Source organism: Lactuca virosa, chromosome 1 (assembly GCF_052849685.1).
Source record: "Lactuca virosa cultivar CGN04683 chromosome 1, Lactuca_virosa_CGN04683_v6, whole genome shotgun sequence".
In the NCBI taxonomy this organism is placed as follows: Eukaryota; Viridiplantae; Streptophyta; class Magnoliopsida; order Asterales; family Asteraceae; genus Lactuca; species Lactuca virosa.
The window spans coordinates 161,076,501-161,093,328 of record NC_136426.1 but is presented as its reverse complement, the minus strand read 5'-3'; positions in this window follow the sequence as shown (position 1 = coordinate 161,093,328).

Genomic DNA, 16,828 nt, shown 5'->3' with positions numbered 1-16,828 from the left:
AAGTATTACAACTACAATTACAAAGATGATTTAGAGGAGAATAATTGTTAATGATGATAATGACGATTAATATTATTTAAGAATATTATAGTGATGAATAAAGTAATAAAAATTAGTTACAAAGACGAACAATGAAGTGTAACTAAATGAAAAAGCTCTAAAGATGAATAATATTAATTGGGATTAATTGTAATGGTTAGCTAATGTATGTCATGTAAGTGGTGTATATGATGTATGGGATGTATGTGGTGATGATATGATGTACCTGATGCCATGCTATATGAGTATCTGAATGTATGTTTATATGATGTATTTGACGCCATGTTATGTGAGTGCCTGAATGCATGCTTATATGATGTCTTGTCTGACCCATTTGTGGTATGTGTGTTCCATAACACGGTACTGTGGTTGACTCATTTAGCTTATGTTGACACTTGTTTCTTTGCTTGCTATTGGCCTTGCATTGGAATAGGTAGTGTGATATGATGCCTTGAGAGGATAGGGACCTTTTGCGTAGTTATATTCTAGTTTATGTCTTAGTTTTGATACCATTTTGGACATGCTGTTGAGTTTTCATCACATTTGGTTTTGAAAATTTACCTTCGTGTTAGTTTTTAAGGACTTTTATTTTGATGAACTAGTTTTGATAATAAAGTAACATTGGTGATGTCTCCATAATATTTAAAATAAGACTTCTGCTAACGTATTCTGGTTAAAATGTGTTTAAAATAAAAAGAACAATCTTGGGTGAAAAATCATGGTGTTACATTAAATGACATCACTTTTATCAAATGACATGATCAACTTTGTAGATGCCATCTGTAAAATTGATGGCTATTTTCGGAAACCTTTTAATTTTTTAGTTAATATTGGAAAGTGATATATAGGCTTAGAATGATTTGTCTTTTTCTATATTCATCTTATATATGAAAAAAAATACAAAAACAATACATGAACTTATACGGGTCAACATTTTCAAAAATAGAGTACAAATGATGCAAGTACCCTCTTCATGATGATCATCTTTGTTTTGGTCAAAAAATGAACAGTCAATAATCAACCAAATTGTATGGGAGGTTGTGATATTCGAGTTAAAACAAGTATGAAACGGTAGACAAGGTGACACAATGGTTTCCAGGAAAGCCCTCGATCCTTGCTAGGAGCTCTGACACAAAACCGTGGGAGGTGATAATGATCACCTGCCTTGATGATTTTATTAATGTAAAATGTTAATTACAGAGATGAATGTGTAAATGCCAGTACAAGTATCGTAGATGGGCTAATTGTGTCTTGTGTGTGTAATACATGTGTTATTTATAGTCTAATGCTAATAACAAGAAGTTCGATAATTCTGGGATCCTCTGAGAATCAACATATGCACGTTGTTTTACTTGGTATTATAGGTCTTTTGTCTGGTTGAGACGATTCTCTGTTGAGAATAAGTCTTTCATTGACTAATTCTGCATATGTTTCAATAAGAAATTAGATTATAACTGTTATAGGTGTTAGTAAATATTAACGATAATAATCAGGATCCTGACATGTGTTTAAGGATCTTAGACATGTAGCAATATTAAGGATCCTGAATATGATTTAAGGATTTTGCCCCTAACAATCTTCATCTTCTTTATTTCAAATGGATGGGTCATCTAAAACTTCAGGAATACAAACATCAAGTGAAAGGATTAATAATAATGAAATAGTGAAGTGTAGGTTTGGTATTGAAGTAAGTGTCTCAAATTCATTAACAAAAAAGAACCCTTGAAGAAAGTTTAGGGGATGCCCAAATATACAATATAGTTCTACTTTAAGATGTTATACTTTCTATGTCACTATTTAACTGCTATAATTTATTATTATTTTCATGATTTTAGTCATATTTTTTTTACAAAAATTTATATTAATAAATTAGGTCCGATTTTTTGTTAAATTTAATGGGAATATAAAATAATAATAAACAATTAAGGTAATAAATGGAAACACAATATTATTACGTCAATTCAAACTCATCTAAAAACAACACTTTCAATATATTTAGAAAGCAGATGTCTCCAAAAACGTTTTATAAATCTAAATGTTGTGTTAGTACTCAAAACATAATACTATCAAACTAAATACTTGTTGGGGAAGAAAGATGAACCTTGATTGACCTCGAACTTTTTTATAATAGTTCCACTTGCAAACGAAATCATGATTGAATTTTTTACAATTCATGTAATAGAAAGCATGCTTGAATTTTCAAAGTGTAACGCCTTAACTAAAAAAACTTGTATGTATGATGTAGTAACAGAAATTTTAAAAAAATAGGATGTTTTAATACACATATAAATGAAAAGTACAATGATATTTCTCACAAAGGGATGACTTACACATTTGAAAATTAGAAGCCCGAAAATGTCGCCTGAAACTTTTATCATCCAGCATCCGAATCTCAAACATGAAATATTTCTTCACTTTTTTCACAATCCTAGCCAAAGTCTAGTAGCTGGATCAGCAAGGAATGTAATGTATGTTGACTGGACATTTGTTCCCACAAATTTAAGAATATTTCACTCTATGTCTTCATCTTGTGTGCGTTTGACATAATCATTAACAACTAAAATAGCCAAAAACAATAAACAAAGAACATATTTTGAGATGCAAAACACTTGTTTAACTCTAATACATTCATATAAGCTAAAAGTAAGCATATATTTCTAGTAAACTACAAAAGCAACTTTTTACTAATGGGAAATGATCACTTTCGAATCCTATAACTTGTTTCCTCTTAAACTAGAACAGGTACCCCAAACAAAATCAAATGTGCAAAATTATACATAGTAAAATTAAAGATGTCTCATAAAATAAAAGGTTTTTCTAATTATGTTAAACAAAAGAGTAAATAGTTAACTTTATTTACCATTTAATAATTTAATTTCTTGTCTAGTTTCTCATTAGTATTTGTTAAATGTGACTTGAGCATTTGGAGAATTATCATGGAACATTTGAGTTCAATAGAGCACTTGGAACTCAATGGAGCACTTGGGGTTCATGGAGCATGTAACAAAGGAATGTATCATTTGAGAAGGGAATGAATCATCTGAAAAATGAACAAATCAAGTTCCAAATGAACGGATCGTCTAAAAGGGGTATGGAGCACCTGGAAGAGGTTTGGAGCACTTGGAGTGGAATGGATCAACTTGATGAATAGTTGTGCTATTTGATTAGGTGTTAGGCCAATTGGCAATCGTGTTGTGCCATTAGGCAAGCATGTTGCGCAATTAGCATACATGTTGCACCACTTTGGATCATGTTACTGTTGGATTAGGTGTCTAAGCCCATAACTATAATTGGTATATACTTGAATTGATAGTAGCACAGTCCTTTTGGGTTGCCTTCACTCTTGCAACTTGACAGGATGACTTTTGGAGATAAGTTGAATTTATTATTTGGAATGATAAATTGATATAAATGATTTATTAATATGTTATGAAAATAATATATTAATTAGAAATCATGTTGTTTAATTAATATTTAATCATAAATTAATTTGGAATTAATTTTGGGATTAAATGAATTAATTAAAAGTACAGGAGCTGTTTTGGAATTAATTGATAGTTGTGAAATAGGGCTCTTGGACTCCTTAGATAGGAGTGGACGAAAATTATGGGGAGGCCCTATAAGTTTTCGTGCAAGGCTTCTAGATGAGGAGTCCATGGGCTGCTTAGGCCTTAAGCAGGAATTTAGGGTTTCCAATTGCAAACCCTAGCTTTGGGACTAAGCAACCTAAATTATAAAAGGAGCCTAACGCTTGTGATTTCGGCCACTTGCTTCTAACCCTAGCATAGCCGAAAGTATGGTGTATCTCCTCCTCTCTCCTCTCATCCTCTTGCAAAGAGTGTTTGTAAGCCATTAGAGGTGTCACATTTGACGTACTTGCTCTCAAGAGTTCAAGATCTACAAGGATTAATTGTTATTAGTACATAACAATTGAAGTAAGAATCTAAACTCTAGTATTAGGTTAATTTCGATTTTATAGATGCATATTAGGGTTTCTCTTTTGTATTCAGGTTTGCATGTTCAACTAGTGAAAACCTAGATCCAAAATTATAGGGTTGTATGAACACATAAGATTTGTAGTTATACTCATAGCCTATTAGTGGTATCAGAGCCTAGGATGTTTTTCAGTTGAATATGATGCAATTGTGAATTGTTCAAAGGAGAATGGAGCAGAATCTTCATTCTGTTCATAGAACTCGACAAGTTCATATTGGAACTCGACGAGTTGGTATCACCTCGACGAGTGCACTGCCCAGACTCGACGAGTTGAGCTGTCAGATCCTAGATTTTCGGCTTTGAAAAGTCTTTCATGGATTGATTACGATAATTACCTTAAATTCGTTTTAATTGTTTAAAATTGGAAAATTTAATGAGTAATCTTGTATCCTTATCATGAATTCATAATTGGGTTAAATTTTTAGATAAAAATAAAATTAAAGGTTAATTTAATAATTAAAAATTTAAACCTAGTATTTTTGAAAAGTTTTAAAAATACACCCTTTGGTTTTATAATTTAAAATTTAATTAAATAGTTTAATTTTGAAATCTTAAATTTTAGAATCCTAGTATTTTAAAAGTTTAAAATACACCCTTATATGTGATTATATATATATATATATATATATATATATATATATATATATATATATATATATATATATATATATATATATATATATATATATATATATATATATATATATATATATATATATAGGTAGGTTCAAATGTTTACTACAACTATTGTGTGCATATAGGAACCAATAGGAATTTAGGAATAATTAAATAATTAATAATTCTTATAAGGGTAATTATGTAACTTAGCATATGATAATCAAAATAAAATCCCTTGATTCATGGAAACTTCCATAAAAATCTCTTTGACTAACTCTTTAACCCTAACCACGCATATCATTCGTATTCTAATTTTGACTCCTCCCATTTGCTTATTAACATCACTGTTCCTGTTTCTTCCCCAAAATTTCTACAACAAAACCCTATCAACGATTGATCCAAGCATTTGCAAGATAATCGATCATGAAATATAGTCCAAAACTTCCTAAAAATCTTTTCTAGATGGCTTTCTTAATGTCAGATCTTCGATTCTTGGATGTGTTTTTCTTAGCTAGTTGCAATCAGGTTCACAATCCGAAGTTGAGATTCATCAGGTTCGTTATTTTCTCCTTCTTAGACTTCATATATTTCAATTTTGTCCAAGTAAATCTCGTTATTTTACTTCCTTTGACGTGTACATGTAAACACCGATGCTAAAAAAAGTTAGATATTCCATCTCCAGTGCCTGTCTGATTTGCCTAATATGATTTTGTCATGGCCTCCATGTGTGCGATAAAATGCCTCAATGAAAAAATAGTTAATAATCTTTAATTTTTTTTACTTCATTTTGTTCCTTATTCTTTTCAGAAATATATAACTTAATTTAGATTGGGTTGGATGCCTTTTTCATAACAACATGTTGATGTTAGTTGATTTGGATTAAGTTTGGAATTGCATTCGGTTTCTTCAATCCCATTTCACTGCTCTTTTATTGTTGGTATTAAATTAGATTAGATAGATTTTGCATTTCTTGCTCTTTTATTGTTGGTATTAAATTAGATTAGATAGATTTTGCATTATGTTAGAACATGTGTAATTATATTAAAATGTATAAGGTTGATATTCTGTAAGAATATGTATTAATTTGTATTTAAGTTAGGATGTCCATGAACAAAATTAAGAATGTTGTTATTATTCCACCAGGGGTTCAGAAAATGACTCTTTAATAATAATCTAATAGAATACAATTCTAACAGAATCTCATAACATCATTCTAACAAAATAACAAAATAACATTCTGTCAGAATAAAATCGGTTTATGATTACAAATTACGTTTGAAATTGAATTAATTTAAAAAACAAATCAAAATTTTTAAATAAAGAGCATTAATTATCCCCTAAATATTGAATTTTCCTTCTTTAAATTTGTCTCAATTGACTAAAATACCCTTATAATGAATTTAGATGATATTTTTGTGTTATTTTTAATTTAATAATATTTATTAATCACTTACTTAAAATAACTAAAATGATTGGTCCACAATCAACCATACATGCACACAATACTTATCAAAAACAAAATAACCTAACCTTGTGTGTATATATATATATATATATATATATATATATATATATATATATATATATATATATATATATATATATATATATATATATATATATATATATATATATATATATAAGAAAAGTCAGTCTTACCGTTAATAGGCCTTATTCATGAAGCCGATCTACAAGGGGGGGGGGGGGGGTATACGGAAACTGCCTATAAAATGGCGGTTGAATGGGTGTCCACTTTCACCCACCGCTTCCTTGATTGGTGGAGGGTCGTTAGTCGAACGGGTTTGATAGGACACTAAACTCTCATTAATAAGTATAATGAAATAATTAAATTAACTAAATGTTTTCATAAAAAAATTCTCAATCTTAGTTACTTTAGGAAAATGTGAATTTGATGCTAATCCATGAAATTGCACATTGCACTTTATAAAAGTCGTTAGTGGAGCATATGTGGTTAACCGACACACTAATATGGACTAATAAAGGGTGGCAATGGGTAGCTCGTAAATTATCATTGATTAATGGAGAATGTGTGGTTAACCGACACATTAATTAGGTGATAAATGACATCGAGAGTACCAAGCTAATTTGCATTGTTATTCACACCTTGTTTGTGATCCTCGGTATCCCAGTCACAAACAGAAAGGGTATAATCGAGATTAAACATGCCATTGAATAGTTCAATGAATCTCAAAAGATCTAGGAATTTCATTTAAAACCTAATTCATTTAAATTTCGTTTTTCGTGGTGAAATTGGTAAATCGTCATTTACCTACCTTTAAATAATTTGCAATTGGATTACAGAATCCCTCTTCTGAATTGTGAATTATTTAGATGGATCCTAGCCTTAATATTTCATTTGGGTGTTATATTGAGGATTTCCTTATCTAATCGAAATTTGTCTTTCTTCTTTTGTAGATGTCAACTTCCAACAATGTTTCTGGCTCTTCCAACAATAACTCCAACCACTTCTCGCTTTGGAGCATCTGCTCAAAAGTCACCTTTGATGGATCCAATTATAATGATTGGATTCGCAACATCAAGATGGCTTTGAGATTCGAGGACAAGGAATATGTTCTCGAAAAAGAGTTGAACGAGATCGATGAAACAAAAGCTACTGCTGAAGAAATTGTTGAGTATAGGAGACTTTGCAATGATGCGACCAAAGTGTCGTGCATCATGCATGGTTGCTACTATGAATCCCGAGCTTCAGAGGTTCTATGAGGACTATTGGCCATATGAGATGAATAAGGACTTGAGGGAAAAGTACCATCAACGAGCTCGTCAAGAGAGGTATGAAATAGTGAAGTCCCTCATAACTAACAAGTTGAAGGACGGAGAGTCCGTCACAACCCACTTGCAACGTATGCAACGATATGTGGATCGTCTCATGAAGCTCAATATGAATTTTGATGAGGAATTGGCTATTGACATAGTCTTGCACTCATTGCCTTCCTATTATGATCAGTTTGTTATGAATTATCATCTGAACAAGGAGGAAGTCACATTGAGTTAACTCCAAAGCTTGTTGAGAACCGCTAAGAGTGGAATGAAGGGAAAGAGTATTACCCTTACTCCTCCTGCTGTTGCTACTGCTCCTATCTTGGCCATTGGGCAAGGGGAGGGGAAGAAGAGGAAAGCTCCCTCAAAACAGAACTGGAAGGGAAAGTCTCAAGCCGGATCGTCTAGCAATGGCCCTAAAGGAAAATCTAGTTCTGAAGTTCCCCCTTTCTCTGATCCTAAAGAAGCTGCCTGCTTCTATTACCATGATAAGGGGAATTGGAAGAGAAGCTGCCCAAAGTACTTGCATGATATAAAGGATGGCAAAATCAAGCCAACCTCGACAGGTATTTACACTATTCAATCTAAAAACTCATCGCATTCTAATTCTTGGGTCCTTGATACAGGATGTGGTTTTCACATTTGCTTTGACTTGCAGTGACTAAGAAGAAGTGAGGATGTGGAGCATGAGAAGATGAACCTAATTATGGGAAATAAGAGATCGTCGTTTGTTAACAAAATTGGGATTTACTCTTTAGTTCTTACTAGTGGGATAAGTTTAGATTTAAATAATTGTTGCTACTCGTCAGAAATGACAAGGAATATTATTTCATTTCATGGTTTGTACAGACAAGGTTTTAGAAATTATTTTAATAATGAGAATGGTTCTATTAATCCTTATTATAATGGTGTATTTTATTTTGAAGCATTACCTTGTGATGGTGTATATAAAACTGTGATGGTTGTAGACAATTTAGGAAATAGTGTGTTACAAATTGATGCGTCTAATGGTTTAGACAAAGCATGCTTGTGGCATTGTCGTCTTGGATATGTCAACAAGAAACACATTGCCTAACTCCAAAAGGATAGAGTGTTGGAATCATTTGACTTAAGGCTAGATGATACATGTGAATCTTGTTTTCTTGGAAAGATGACTAAATCACCTTTCACTGGTTCTTGTGAAAGAGGTGAAGGATTGTTGGCTCTCATACTCATGGATGTGTGTGGGCCCTTTAGATCCACCACAAGGGATGCAAATCAATTTTATGTGACTTTTACCGATGATTATAGCAGATATGGATATATCTACTTAATCAAGCACAAGTCAGAGACCTTTGAAAAGTTCAAAGAATTCAAACATGAAGTCGAAAACCAATTGGGCAGGAAGATAAACATGCTCAGATCCGATAGGGGTCGTGAGTATCTTAGTATCGAGTTCCATGACTACCTCAAGGAATGTGGAATTCTTTCACAACTGACACCTCCTAGGACACCACAACTTAATGGTGTGATTGAGAGGCGTAATCGAACCTTATTGGACATGGTTCGTTCCATGATGAGTCGAGCTTCACTTCCGATATCATTATGGGGATATGCCTTAGAGACTGCTGCCCATATTCTTAATCTAGTCCCAACAAAGAAGGTTGCCAAAACAGCTCACGAGATGTGGACATGGAAGGTTGCCTCGTTGGCACATATCAAGGTTTGGGGCTGTGAAGCTTTCGTTAGAAGAGAGACTCACGACAAGCTTGAACCTCGAAGTTAGCGAGGTATTTACATCAGCTATCCACAAAAGTCCTTTATTTGTTCTACAGACCTAGTGAAAATGTGGTCTTCATAGCACGAAGGGGAGTCTTTCACGAGAGAGAGCTCATATGTGAAGAGGACAGTGGGAGTACAATTGATCTTGAAGAAATTCAAGATTCAATCGATGAAGGAACCTCTAACACTAGCGCTCAACCCGAGGAAAAGATTCTTATTGAACCAAATGACGATTCGTTACCTCTTAGGCATTCCACTCGAGTTAGAATGGCACCGGAGTTTTATGGTTTCCATATTACTACATATGGTGATACGTTTATCAATGATAGTACACTGGTAAATTTGGATGAGCCTTGTAACTACAAGGAAGCTATGGTAGAACCTGAGTCTGCTAAATGGAAAGAGGCAATGGACAGGGAGATCCAGTACATGTATGACAACCATGTTTGGAATTTGGTTGACAATATACCAGGTCGTAAGACAGTTGGATGCAAAATGGATCTTCAAGAAGAAGATTGACATGGATGGAAAGGTACACACATTCAAGGCATGACTGGTTGTGAAGGGATTTATTTAAACCCAAGGGGTGGACTACGATGAGACCTTTTCATCAATGGCTAAGATTAAATCTATTAGGGTTATGTTAGCTATAACTGCGTTTCATGATTATGAAATCTGGTAGATGGATGTCAAAACCGCTTTCCATAATGGAAAGTTAGCTGAGGATGTTTACATGAGTCAGCCAGAGGTTTTTGTGGATGCTAAATATCCCAATAGAGTGTGTAAGCTTGAAAAATCAATCTATGTATTGAAACAAGCTTCTCACAGATGGAATCTTTGCTTTAATGAGAATGCCAAAGAGTTTGGCTTTTCCAGGAGTGAAGATGAATTTTGTGTATATGTCAAAGATAGTGGGAGTGTTTTTGAGATGATAATCAAGGCCCAATTCCATCTAATCTTTCTAAGTCCACTAATGGCCCATTAAAGGCCCACTAATGGCCCAATTTTCTAAATCGGGCCCAACTTCTCAAATGGGCCTTCCCTAAGTCCAACCATGTCCTTAGTCCAAAATATGACTTTTAATGGCCCACTCAGGCCCAATAGCTGATAAGTCCAATAGTTGGCCCAAACCGAGGCCCAAAAGATGAAACACCCAACTCTGATGAGTACGCGGTGCGTACTCCTCTATACGCAGAGCATACCTGCTATGTGGCTTGTACGCTGCGCGTACTGGCTAGTACGCCCATCGTACTACCCTGTTAAGCCACTTTTCCCATTAAGCACTTAATACTCTACTCTAGAGGCTACAATCACAGATCCAAGTCCTCTTTAACGTCTTAATACATAAAGTTGGTTACTTGGTGGCTTGCAACCCACCAAATGAACCCAACTTGTAATATAGCAACAAAGTTCCATGGAAATGGCTAGATCTCATGCATGGTCACAAATGGGCCTTAAAGATTGAAACTTTATTGATAAAGGAATGCGTTTAGCTCTGAGGGTGGCAACCCTAAGCTTAAAAAACGAAGTTGCATCATAAAAATCCACCCATTAGACCTAAAAAGGTCCAAATCTCTATAAACCTAGATCTAAGCTTCTATGAGAAAAGTTGGAAGCTTTATACCTCCTTTGAGTGCCAATAGATGAGATAATCCCAGATCCTTGAGCTCAAGATACTCAAGTTCTTCTTCTCCAACTTCTCTTCTCTTCTTCCAAACTCTTCTTCACCAAACTAAGCTTCAAAATGCCAAAAACACACAAGAATGGAGTAAGTCTTGGGTCAAAAATATGGTTTATACTTTACTTTTCTAGGCGTTAATAGTTTTTGGTCATGTAATATGTTTTTGCAGTTGTGTTTACGGCCATGATGTTGTGTTTAGGGCCGTGAACTGGTTCACGGCTGTGAACCCATTCACGACCCATATATATAAGTGTTAGTGGTGAGGACATAAGAGGTTGAGGAGTGTTGTAACACCCGTGTTTTTAAGCTAGGCATTAATGATGATGTAATAGTCTAGCTTAACCTTTGTAACCCGTCTTGAAATAATAAAGATGTATTATTTGAGTATTATGTGTTTTGTGCTTAATTGTGTGACTTAAATGAATTAAGGATAAAAATAAGCGTCAAAATGAAATGTTACATAAACCCGATATCTATGAAGGATGTGGTAGTGGTCGTGACTAGGTTTCCGAATATATAAAGAATGCTGAAATCCGAGTTATAACGAAGAAGTTATGACCTGTCGAAGTTTCGCGACAGAACCGACACGACACTGTATGACGTAAATAGTGAATTTACGATAGAGCAATATTTAGCCTTAGTGATTTAAACGAAAGTCGTAGAATACGTTAAACCGAGAGTGTCCATAAAAAGAACGTCTAAATCTGACTTCGTATGAGGAAGTTATGATTTTTTTAAGTTTCGACTTAGCGGTGTACAACCCAAATCTCGAAATTGAGATCGAGTGATATTTGGCCGAAACAATCTAAACGATAATCGAAGATCTCGTCGATAGTAGCCCAACGGTGAAAAGACAGACGAAAATGGATGTCAGATGAAGAAGATATGAATTTCTAACGGAGTTTTCCTGTCCCGGCCTAGTAAAAATAATATAATAAAAATAAAGTCAAAATTAGCCGACGGAGTCTAAAAAAAAGTTGTAGAGCATAGTCTCACCTACGCGTGGATATAAAGAACGTCAAAAACGGAGTTCGTATGCAGACGTGATGAATTTATGAAGTTTTTAAATAAATAAAATAAATAAATAAAAATATAAATTCGGATGCTTATCCGAAATCGTGACTCCTCCGGTCTGATCCACCCGGTACGCCCAACGTACTCTTTGAGTACGCCCAGCGTACTTTGGCCGCTTGTGGTCCGAGAGAGAGCCGCGTAACACCTCCCGAAGTTCGACACCAGGTAGCCTGATCCGAACTACGCCCCACGTAGAGCTTCATACGCCCAGCGTACGTGTGAGGTTCAACCCCTATAAAAGGCATGCGAGGGCTGTCGATCTTTGTGTAAAATTTCTTTTCTCTCTCCCGTTTTGCCTCGTTTTACGTTCAAGATATACTCCCGAAGCCCCGGTATCATCCCGACACCCGAAGCAAGTCCCGAAGCCCCGAAGATCCCGAGAAAAAGAGTTTCCGAGCCGAAGCTCTGCCCACAAGAAGTCCGGTGTGCGAAGATCTTCTGGTTTAACCGAAGAATGCTGCTTTTAGATCCGTAGTGCTTTCCGATCATCTTCTGATCAAGTGAATGTGTATTCCTTTTCTTCTAAACATAGATACAAAGTATTCTCTACAAAATATGTGTTATGTGTTTGTATATTATTTGCTTATTTGAAATAATTGTTGAATGAATGATTTGTACAGGTTTTAAGCTGTATATAAATATATATATTTTTATCTACTAATATGTTGGGTAGAACATGGGTAGACAGTTGTTGTGTGATGAAATAAAATGATGAGAGGCCTCGATGTTGATGTTGTTAATCTAGTCATCTAGCGGAGTATGGATGACGACCACAGACTCTTTCTAGACTATCCAGTGGAACGCTGGCAGGTTCATAACCTGTAGGTGTTGTGAACGATGTGTTCACCGGTGTACTCTATCCCCCTCATGGTTTCCTTTAGGACATCTATTGTCAAGGAAATCCCTTTGCAGTAATGTCCATCCCGATGAAAATTCTAGATTAGGTCCCTTGTAATAGATGTTCTTTTAGGGACATAAAGTGAGGATAACGGGAATGGGTAATCGGGTTATTGTTGGTTGGTGAAATTAAATATAATTATTTATTGTGGGTTGAAAACCCTATATGCTCACCAGGCTCGCAAGCCTGACCCACTCAGTTTTATTTGCATTACAGGTAGTGGCGCGAGAGCATAAGATGGATGAATCATCAAGTTATTTTGTTTATAGGCCAATAGCTGCATATAACTGCTGTAAGGCTTATAATGTGCCGTTTATGCTTTTGTGTCTGTATCGGAACATGACATCCCGAGTTTTCATATATAATGAATATACATTTCTTTAAAGAAATGCTTTGATAAACTTTATTTTATCATGTATTGTTTTGGGGACAAATTCCTTAACTCTTTTAATCAAAGGATTACTCTGAAAATTATTTTAAAAGCATAAATTAAATCGGTCTTTTCTGGCCTTGATTTCGGGGATGTCACGGTTGGTATCAGAGCATTAGTTTAAGCGAACTAGGAATTTGTAGGATTTCTAGACTTAAACTTAGAATGCTAAGTGAAGATTGTGAGATGAGTGTCTGTTATATTTTAGACACGAGCACTAGTTTATTTTAGGAAAGTTGCCTAAAATGCTTTTATGTGCTAAATGTTATATGTTTACCATATATGATATTATTTGTTCGGATCTATGGTTTGTTGCCAACTGGATCTGGAAACCTTATGTGTTTAGGATTCTAAGCGTAGGACTATTGTATTAGAACTAGCATGTAAACGTTTCGGAGTGATTTGGGTAATTATCTATCGTGATTGAGGATCTAAATTCACCTTATTCGGTGTATAGATCAACGATGGCAAGAACAAGAAGCGGAGTTGGAAACGTGAACGAAAACATGAATCAACCACCTATAATCGAGCAAATACCTGTTGTAGCAGCAGCACCTGAGCCGATGACAATGGGTGGTGTACAATTGATGATTCAGATGATGTTGGATCGTCAGATGGAAGAAACGAGACATCTACTGCAGCAGAATTGTGAAGAACCTTCGATGCCGATTGTTCAGCCCTAATTAAGTGAAGGGCAGTCGGAAGGAGGACACTTCAGTGGGATAATTGGTCAAGCCAACCCACCGGTGGTTAGACACAACAACCAAGATGGAGGAAATGATGGGCGTCGGTGTAAGTACAAGGATTTCATGGCATCCAAGCCACCATGTTTATCCGGAAGCCCGACACCGGTTGAAGTTATAAACTGGATCACCGAAATGGAGACAATGTTTGAAAGTTGCGAATGCAGCAGCATACAGAAGAACGCTCCTGCGATCCCTCTGTTAAAATCTGGCGTGTTGAGTTGGTGGAAGCTATTAGCTGACTCGATGCCCAAGGGGGAGATGAGTAAGATGTCTTGGGAAGACTTTGTAGTTCAACTCAAATTGCAATACTGCTCCGAGCAGGACCTTCTGAAAATCAATAATGAGTTTCAGAATGTGAAGAAGGGAAAAATGAGCGTTACTGAATACGCTGCAAGTTTCACAAAAAAGATGAAGCTTATCCCATACCTAGTACCAACAGAACTCTCAAAGGTCAATAAGTTTGACCTCAGACTACTAGCGGACTGTGGTCCAATGGTTAAGCAAGCAACCACATTGAAAGCCGCCATCTGGGATGCTAGAAATGTTGAGACCCAGATCAGAAAGAAGGGTCTGGAGAGGTCAGAGGTTGGTGAGAAGAGGAAGTTCGACGGACCCTCAGGGTCCAGCAAGAAGGGTAAATTCTCGAAATCCGGTTCGAGAGGAGGTGGAGGAGGCGAAGCGAAATGGTGCGACAAATGCAAGAAGAAGCATCTTGGGAAATGTGGCGGGGAAGCCACATGCTTCAAATGTGGAAATTCAGGGCACTATGCCAACGAATGCACCCTTACCAAGAAATTCTGCTATGGGTGTGGTGAGGAGGGGCACATCTCGAGGGATTATCCGAAAAAGAAGGAGGCAACAAAACCCAATATTCCACCAAAGCCGAAGGCGAGAGCCTTTCAGATGACACTTGAGGCTACTAAAGATGAAGCTGATGTCGCTTTAGGTACCTTTCTCGTAAACAAATTTCCTGCCCAAATTTTATTTGATTCTGGAGCCAACTACTCCTTTATTTCCCATGAATTTGGTAGAAAACTAGCTTTGCCTGTCGATAGACTAGATAATGCTTTATTAGTCGAAGTTGCTAGTGGCAAGTTTGTACCTGTTAGCCATTGTATGAAAAACATCTTAATTGATTTGAATGAGAATAAGTTCCACGAGGAATTATTGCCTATTGAACTAAACGGTTTCGACATCGTGCTGGGGATGGATTGGCTTAGCGCCAATGATGCCGAGATATTATGCAAGAAGAAGATTGTAAAAGTAAACCCGCCAGGGAAAGAGTCATTTATGGTGTATGGGGACAAACACAGAGTAAATTCTGGAATTATTTCTCTAATGAAAGCCAGAAAGTGTTTGGCCAAAGGATGTACATCATATTTGGCATTCGTGATCGATGCTAAGAAAGAGAAAAAGGAGATGCAGAGCATTCCTGTCGTGTATGATTATCCGGATGTATTTCCCGAAGATCTTCCCGGATTACCGCGTGATCGACAAGTAGAAATCCGTATCGACTTGTTACCAGGGACGACGCCAATAGCAAAAGCACCTTACCGACTAGCACCAACGAAGATGAAGGAGCTGATGATGCAACTCCAGGAGTTATTGGACAAAGGTTTCATAAGACCTAGTTCATCACCCTGGGGAGCTCCGGTGTTATTCGTGTAAAAGAAAGACGGGAGTATGAGGTTGTGCATTGATTACAAAGAGCTGAACAAGGCAACAATAAAGAATAGATATCCGTTGCCAAGGATTGATGACCTGTTCGATCAACTACAAGGTTCAAGTTATTTTTCAAAGATCGACATAAGGTCAGGATATCATCAACTGAAAGTAAGAGAGCAGGATATCGAGAAGACTGCATTCAGAACATGATATGGATACTACGAGTTTTTGGTTATGTCGTTTGGACTAACCAGTGCTCCAGCAGCATTCATGAATTTAATGAATAGGGTTTGTAACCCGTTCCTTGATAAATCTGTGATAGTGTTCATAGATGACATTCTGATTTACTCGAAAAGCCAAGAGGAGCATGGCAGACACTTGCGAGAAGTGTTGGAAGTCTTGAAGAAGGATTTGAGAAGTCCAATTCTTGGGTCACGTGGTCAACCAAGAAGGGATAATGGTTGATTTAGCAAGATTGAAGCTGTGATGAAGTGGGAACAACCGAAGAGTCTCACGGAGATCCGAAGCTTTTTGAGATTAGCCGGATATTACCGAAGGTTTATCCAAGGCTTTTCTTTGATCGCTACTCCATTAACAACTTTGACTTACAAAGGAGCTACTTATGCTTGGAGTGATAAGCACAAAGAAGCATTCGAGTTGCTAAAGAAGAAGCTATGTGAGGTACCGATTCTTTCTCTACCCGAAGGAGTTGAATACTTTGCTATCTATAGCGATGCGTCTCGTGTTGTGTTGGGTTGTGTTTTGACCCAAAGAGAAAAGGTGATAGCATATGCGTCTCGACAGCTGAAAGAGCATAAAAAGAACTACCCTACTCATGATTTGGAGTTGGCAGCGGTAGTATTTGCTCTGAAAATATGGAGGCATTACCTCTATGGCTCGAAGTGCAAACTTTTCACTGATCATAAGAGTCTCCAATATCTCTTTAATCAGAAAGAATTGAAAATGAGGCAACGACGCTGGCTAGAGTTACTTAAGGACTATGACTGTGAGATACTTTACCACCCTGGTAAAGCAAATGTTGTCGCTGATGCTCTCAGTCGGAAAGTCAATCTTGAAAGAAAAAGGCCAAGAGCGTTGAGAATAGAAGTTGTCTCGACAAT